This window comes from Rhipicephalus microplus, chromosome 6 (genome assembly GCF_043290135.1).
Source record: "Rhipicephalus microplus isolate Deutch F79 chromosome 6, USDA_Rmic, whole genome shotgun sequence".
Taxonomy (NCBI): Eukaryota; Metazoa; Arthropoda; class Arachnida; order Ixodida; family Ixodidae; genus Rhipicephalus; species Rhipicephalus microplus.
This window is the reverse complement of record NC_134705.1, coordinates 21462389-21470599: the sequence shown is the minus strand read 5'-3', so window position 1 is coordinate 21470599 and position 8211 is coordinate 21462389. Positions and strand designations below refer to the sequence as shown.

Below are 8211 nucleotides of genomic sequence, written 5' to 3'. Positions count from 1 at the left end.
GCCGTCGTGGCGTTGCCCCCTGACGCGCCACTTCGGCAAAGCTGGTTTCTGGCGGGTAGGACACCTGCCTTCGTGCCTCCCTAAATGAAATGTTTTGTTTTACTTTAATCGTGACAATTTCCTTTTCTTTTTTCCAGCTGGCGCATGACCGTGAGTATACGGCATGCTCCCCGTTACAGTTCACACAGTGAGGAGAGTTTTCACAAGCATCAGATGTGTGTTCATCAGCACTGCATTTCGCACAAGTTAGGCGGCCTCGGCAGTTCTGTGAACTGTGGCCGAACCGCTGGCATTTAAAACATCTGAGAGGGTTCGGTATATATGGCCTCACTCGAAGCTTGATGTACCCTGCCTCAACGGAGTCGGGCAGTACACTTGAATTGAAAGTAAGTATTAAGTGCTTAGTCTGGATTTCTTTGCCATCGCGCCTCATCCTAATTCGTTTCACGTTAATGACATTCTGTTCGCTAAAACCCTCCAGGAGTTCAGCCTCCGTCAGCCCTAACAGATCGTCATCTGAAACAACGCCACGGGTGGTGTTCGTGGTTCGGTGTGGGGTTACTATTAATTTGGTATCTCCAAATTTCACTAGATTAGACAATTTTTCATACTGTTTCTGGTCGCGGAGCTCCAACAGGAGGTCACCACTTGCTATTCTCGATGCTTTATATCATGGGCCAAAGATTTCTGTCAAAGACTTCGAAACAAGAAAAGGTGAAATAGTTCTCACTGGTTTGCCGGGTGTGTCAGCGTGGATAACGTGGAATCGGGGAAAGGATACTCTCTGGTGACCAAAAAACTGGAATACTTCATCGGTGCGCCCTCTTTTCTGAGGGCGATCAGGAAGTGGGGGGAAGGAACAAGCCATAAGAAAAGGTTTATTTTCGGCAGCAGCGGAACAAGCCATAAAAAAAGGTTTATTTTCGGCAGCAGCGCCAGCCACCCACCATGGAGTCCTACAAGGGGACGCTGCAGGGCCTGTAAGCACAGGACCTGCAGACGCCAGCTGTACACCACCACTATAACCGAATATGGTGTATCCAAGGTAGGATAGCCACACAGGGTCAACCCTTGCCGCCAGGAAAAATCGGAAGTAAATGGAAGGGAGAAGAAGACAGGACAGATTTAAAGACGAGAAAAGACTAAGATGTAGGAAGAGAGAGATAGGAAAAGGCGACTGCCGATTTCCCCTGGGTGGGTCAGCCCAGGGGTGCCGTCTACGTGAGCACAACACCTCAATACAACTAACAAAATACATTAACACTTGATACAACTAAGAAGACATATAAAAACTATAAATCAGCTTACGCGAGGGAACTATTACAAACTACACAAACTAACAACAATAGAACTACGGAGGAGAAAGTTCAAAGATATAAACAGGTGAAGGCATACGTGTGATGACCGGCAGTGTTGCGTCCCTGACGATCGGATGCGAGAAGTCGAAGAGAGTTCTGGCACGACTGCGATGTCGGCGGTGTTGCCACGCTGTTGGCTCCGGGAGACTAGTGCTTGCAGATGACTTCGAGCAGGTTGAGCTAACTCGAGGCGAAGTCCCGATGTCTACGTTGCAGACGTTAATATCGCGTCACAACTAGACGAACGGCTAAGTTTAGGTGGCCAGCCGATACAGAGCCACACTAAAAACTTCTAGAAAAGATTCTTGTTGATCTGTTTCTACACCATGTTGGTCAGCGACTAGTCTGCCTAGCAGGGCGAAATCCTGCGCTTAAATCCCTCTCGTGTCTCCTCGCTCTCTTCCTTGGGGACAAGAGACCTCTACATAGGTCCAATCATGCGCGTTTAATTGATGGAAACTCCGCCCCAAAAATATTTTGACCCCACCCCTTTTTAATTGGGAGAGGGCACTCAACTAGCGAGAGTGACAACCTGTTGGGTTGTTCTCATACGCTTTCGCCACCAGAGGGTTTCCCACGCTTTTCCCCGTGGGAAACGGTCAGACTGTTTGGCTCTCAGCCGGTGCGTCCCATAGCCTAATCCTTGATTGGGGTACATCGCGGCCTTCCGCGACCTTGCAGACGCCGCCGCAGTTACAAAAAGATCAATCGTTGACGGCGACGTTCCAAGAAGAGCACGCCATTCTGAACTTCTCGGCTCCCTTTCATGCGCCCGCCGTTCCCACGTTCAGTGGGGAAGTACGGCGCCTGATAATTGCCGTGACGCGGGGCCCCCAAAAATGGCCGTCCATGACAGTATATTACCGAGATTTGTTGTACTGCCCCAGAAACTTAACACTGCATAATATTTAGCGGTGTAAGGCAAAAATAGTATAATTATGGCTTTCTGAACAGCCCACAATAAACAATGCTTGATATATATAGCATAACATACACAAGTCTTTCGGTTAGTTGCTAGTTGGTATACGTTCGCAATAGATTTTTACACGCGAAAAACCCAATTACAATGTCTTGCATCGTCTCTTGTGGCTGTGTTTTTCGTGCTTGAAAATAAATTACAACTATATGGCACAATCCCGTGGCTTTTGTCTGGTTATGTAAACAGCTTTTTTTTCATGTCAGTCACATCCTTTCGCAACTTAGACAGTCGAAAAGCTACGCGTGCGGCCATTATCTTGAGCATGTCTTCCCTCTGCTTCTTCTTGAGATCCTCTAATGAAACCTGTTAACACAGCTTCAGCCAAAGCTTCGAGCAGAGACCGCACTTTGCGGTATCGGTGAACCCTTCGTAGTCATTACTCGCGATTCTGCCTGCTGACTCACTGGGACAACATGAACACACTTTCAACTTTTCTATGTCCCCCATAAGTTCGGCCAATTGGGTGATGGTATCTGCATTGTCCGGCGACTTGGCCAAGCGATGGTGACGGCTGCTAATGGTGACTGTCATGTCTTCTGCGACGACAACACATTTCTCCACAAATGGCGCTTTTTTTTAGCACTAGAAACACCACAAGACGGCTTGTCTCGCCATTCTCAACAACTTTCCACTAGCATGCAGCAGGCAAACAAAGTTGTCTATGTCTTGAAGCAAAATGACGCCACTAGCTGACGGCATGTCGGGACTTATTTCACTGTCTTCGAACTCAGTGCTCGGAGATAGTCTATTCTTTTTTGCCGATGATATTCTGGAAAATACCCCACTCCTATCGGGCAGCTTTCGCTTCTTTGTCGCGGGCCCCGCGATAATGGTAAGCGGGCAAATTTGGGAATATTCGTGGAACGCATCCTTCGACGAGCTCGCACTTTGCTCTGGCCATTTGTACCTTCTTACCATATGACCTGAGTGAAAGTCTTCAAGATGTCCTTCTCGTGAAAGTGCATATCACACACACGTGAGGTGCTCGGCAGGTTTTTATCAGCACGAGGAATAGCGTGGTCCCATACCTCTCGCTGCTCAGGTACACGTGGGTACAAAAGAAATGTTGTGGTGTCTCTCATTTCCTGTAGCTACTCTACAGCCGGGAACGCAACATCTGGGCATGACGAAAGCACGTAACACATACAAAGCAGAACAGGGCACGCTTAAGCACAAAACTGTTCACGCAGGAAGAAGCCTCCACAGATATCGACGCACTGCAACATGCACAGGTGATGGAGGTTACGGGAATGACACGAGCGAGCATGCAGTGAGTGAATCCGGATGCGACAGCAGCGCCACAGCAAATCAACAAAATTTCTTCATCTTCATTAGGCAAACTAATTCTATATAATTGTGCAGCAGTCATGCAGCTATACTGTCAAAGAAATAATGTTCCAGGACAAATAGAAATGTTTAATAAAAGTTACTGACAAGAAAATGTAAAGTTAGGCGTCTGTCATAATCATATGGTAGTTTTGGGATGTTAAACCCCACATATCACCGAAAACGATAAGGTAACCTTGCCTGAAAAAGTTGCTTGTTATTTACTACACACCTCAAGGATCAATATGAGTTCTCTGCAATTAGAGACAAGTGCAAATCTAGAAAAAATTGCATCTTAAAACCAAATGAGGGAGCAGATAAACATTAATGCCACTGAGCACTTTTACTAAATATCCTATCCAAGATTGCAGCAAAATAAGCTCCTGCAAACATATGTACTAGTAATAACAACAGAATGCTCAGCTTGAGGTTTTTGATGCAGGAAAAAAATAAAAAAATTCTAAAAACAACCACATGTTGGATGATGAAGCCAAGACAATGCTTAATTAGCAGTTTTTAAAATGCTTATCTTATGTTTCGTTTCAATATTGTTCCTGACTTATCTCGTTGTGCACTTGGCTGGAGTGCAGATTCATTTCCACCACTGTCACTTATCCTCCTTTGAGGTCCTTGGCAGCAAGTACACCTGCCTGTAACAGACATGGCAAATTACCCCACCTCCTCCTTTATTTTCCTGTACAATTCAAGCAGCAGCCTATCTTTCCACTCCTAAATAAAGGTGGCGGTAGGTAAGCTGTGCATGCATGAACTTCACTGCATGACTTGGGCTGCAATTCAAAGCATAAACTCTCATAAGAAACTGTATTAAGTATCCACTTTGTTCAGACTGCAGATATTTAGTCAAAATTGGTTAAAACACTAAAATGTTTTCCAAGGTGTGTATTTTTACTGTAAAGTATTGCACAGTTAAAATAGTGCGAAGAGAACACTCGCAGATAGAGCAGCTGAATTGGTGGCAAGCGTTCCTTGGTTGTACGGGTAGTCACATTCAATGGGCCTCTTGTGCAGCCCTGGCAATGCTATGAAAAAAGCACATGCTACTGTCTCCATTCCAACTTCAATCGCGAGTGGGCACTGTATAAAATACAGAGCAAACGCCCCCTCCCCTCCCGCAATTATTTTTCAACCTGTTCTCCACTACGGAATTCCACAGCAGCAGTTATTTGGAACCAAAGTTCTGAGAGTCCTTATATATGTGCAAGATTTTTCAAACACTTTTACAATGTGATGCCTCGAGGCTGCATTCTGAGTTGTGACAAATTGTCTGAACATTTGTAGAACATCTTTCCCGCCTTGTCATAACACCTGAAATTTCACAGAAGAATTCTCCTCGGGTCTGTAAAACAGTAAATGCGTGTGTATTCAATACAGCATTTCATTAGAAACACAGGTGTGCATTTTTCTTAAAAGCACTTTTATATTGAATAAGTGTCCGAGACAAGCAAGGGCCCCCTTCCAGATCATTTTGCAGCGCCGAGGGAGTGATTTCTCAGGATTTTACAGCAGTATTAAGTTGTAGGTAGTGCTTAGGCCAGTGTGCATCTCTCACTTTAAGGTACTAAGAACTTGGAAACTTGTACTTCTACGCAAAGAGAAGAAACACAGCATACCAAATACGTTTGCACTGTTTCAAGTTTTAGTTCACCATGGTGAAACTCGCATGTCCGTCAAACAAGTTGTGTGAATGAGGGCAATCTTCAGCCATGTGTAGCCTTTGAGCTTGTGAGGACAGACTTCCCACGTTACCAGTCATAGTCAGCATGGCTATGCGCTGTCGTCCTTTATGAAGGTGAACTGTGAGCATGTGGCCTGCGCTTAGCGGCGACTGGCTACAGTACCATCAACCTACAGCTGAAGAAAGCGTGCCTGCTTCTGTTTTTATCAGCACCTATCCAACGGCCAGAATTAATTCTTTTGTTTGCCAATAGATACCTTCAAAAGGCGTTGTGCTTTGTTTAGCGGTTGTTCCAATTCAGTTAGTAAATAATGGTAAGAGAGTACCGACACAAAAACTGGACGTCTCATTTCTTTTGTTGCAATGAGTGGCTAATGACCCAGTTATCTTGGCTGCAAACCTTTTTTAACGGAGCGCACAACAGTTAAATTGTTTAAAGACATTTTCATAGTGCTCTGCTCGGGCATATGAACGTCGCCTCGCAAGGTACCAGAGTGCTGCAGACTTGTGAGACTGCATATTTTTTTTGCTTGTTTGTTAAAAGTACTGCACGGGCTCATTTAAATGTACATGTAATTTGTGACTGTTGCAATAAATTGTCAGCTGTGTCATGCTTCCTATCTTCCATCCTCCTAGGATTATACGTATTGAGATGTGATACACCCAACAGTACAACTACACTGACTTTCATTTCTCTTTGGGCCAGGTGAATGAGCTGGTCAGCTACTCTAAATCATTCTTGTTAATTTTTGTTTGGGTGCTGATGGGAGACTAAAGAGCGAAATAATTTTTCGCATACTATTGATTATGATTTCACAACACCACTCTTACCACGACACGACGCTTGGCAAGTGCGAAACCAGGAAAAGAAAATGTCTCACCAAACACAATGACATCATTAATTTTGATGGCGTTTGCTAGGTTCTACATAGCTTATAATTGATAAAAACGAAAGAAATTGTCATCGGTGGGTGTCATAGACGAAGTTTCAGAAAATATCACAGAGCCAATTGCAAAATTACGAAAAATACATTTAAAAACTTTTCACGTCACGCATAGCCATTTCCGCACAACTTTCAATAGTGAAACTTCAACCTAAATTTTCTCCGCTAATAATGAACTTGGGATAGTGAAACATAAGCCATTGGCATTAGAGTTCTCAGAGTGCAGCTTGTCAATCTAAACAAGGTCACTGTTTCTCTTTAGTATCCTTGTAATGCTTTTGTAAAATACACACAAGAAGCTTGTGAATCAAGTGCAAAGCTGCACAGCAAGCTGTTGTTGGGAGTACGGAGTTTGTACATTGTGATTTCACCAATGTCGCATTGCTGCAGTGAAGAGAACCAAACTGCTCGAGACTACAGCAGCAGAGGCCTATAAATCTCTCCAGAGTTTCCTTCCACAGTTTCAACCAATGGGATCAATAGTGGTAAAACATGACATCTATTCCACTTGTTCTTTACAACTCCATCATAAACAGAGACTAACACATGCATTTTTCTTGGTTTAAATGTAGTTTTCTGATCTTTCAGTGGATAAGTTGTCTTGAGGTAACACTGATGTTATTGAATATAGAATCATTTCGTAGAATATATTCAATAGCCTTGCTGCTAGCCTCCTTTCTGACATGGATTCATGACAATTGCATTAATTGGCAATTGTAAAAAGTTTCACCCTAGTAGTAAATTTACCATGCACAACCCTTTCAGCAAAATTAACTTACAAATCCTCTGCCCACACCTTAAACCTGTAGCAGACAATGCCAATCAGAAAAGAAAAATGAACAGGGCAGATACAAGTGAAATTTTGAGGGGGAAGGGTGTGCAGGAGGAGCGGACTCCAACTCCAGTCGAACTGCACAAAAAGAAGAAAAAGAAAATATCTTAGTTTGGTTTACAGCGTTGTTCTTGCTGCTAACATGTTTGGCGAAATTTAATCTTCAGTGGTGAATTCTTGTGATGCGCATCTTAATGGGGCTGTCTTGGAGTTCTTTCTTTTACAGAGAAATCAAAGGCTACGCTATACACAATGCCAACGAATAGCCAACTATAGTACATTTACTACACAAGCCATCATCTATGAAACTGCAAAGAAGAAATATTCATCAGACAGGCAAAGCGTTTAAGTAGTGTCTGTAGCGACAACGATCACTAGGCTCATCAATTAAGCAAGCCAAAGGAGACATTTGGCGAAATGACCTGCACAACACTCTGAACAAAATCCAAAATGAAGCTTGAAAATGAGGAAATCATCACTAGCTGAACATTTCCCATAGCACAACCTAACCAGCTGCTAGCCTTTGCAATCAAATACCAAAACCCACTTCCAAACTTAAGTATTATCTTTCACAAGTACTACCCGACATTAACTAGCAGCGAGCCGCTTCCAAAAACGTTCCCCGACATGTTAGTGCATGCAAAAGTAAACCCGCATTTTTTTTTTTTGTACACATAGTACCTAGTTGTCATCTAAGATTTAAGACCTGTAAATACCTTCAAGGTTATGTTAGAATTAAAAGCACTAGAAGTTATTTATGCATAGTATAAAATCTAGTTTTACCTGTACTAGTTCAAACATTGTCTACATGATTAACTATACATATTGTCACAAACAGGACAACATTTTAACATGGTGTAGTAGCACAAATTTGACAGGGACACAGAGTACAAGAAAACACGACACTCTTTTTTTTTGTCCTTTGTGTCCCTGTCGAAGTTGCGCTACTACACCACATGTTAAAATAATATCTCGCCAACTAGCCTACCTCTCAAACCTACTGAACAAACAGGACAACCTGTTAACGTTTTATTAAATAGGCATCAAGCAAGCATGGCAAATAACTGCAAGCAATG

At 43.3% G+C, this 8211-nt stretch overlaps 1 long non-coding RNA gene across 1 annotated transcript; it reads left to right on the top strand.

The window, feature by feature from the left end:
• Positions 1–495: 495 nt before the first annotated feature.
• LOC142765209 (uncharacterized) lies at positions 496–7360 on the top strand. The gene is made up of 2 exons (XR_012884099.1): positions 496–876; positions 916–7360. It is a non-coding gene; the product is annotated as an uncharacterized LOC142765209 (long non-coding RNA).
• The last annotated feature ends 851 nt before the right edge of the window (positions 7361–8211 follow it).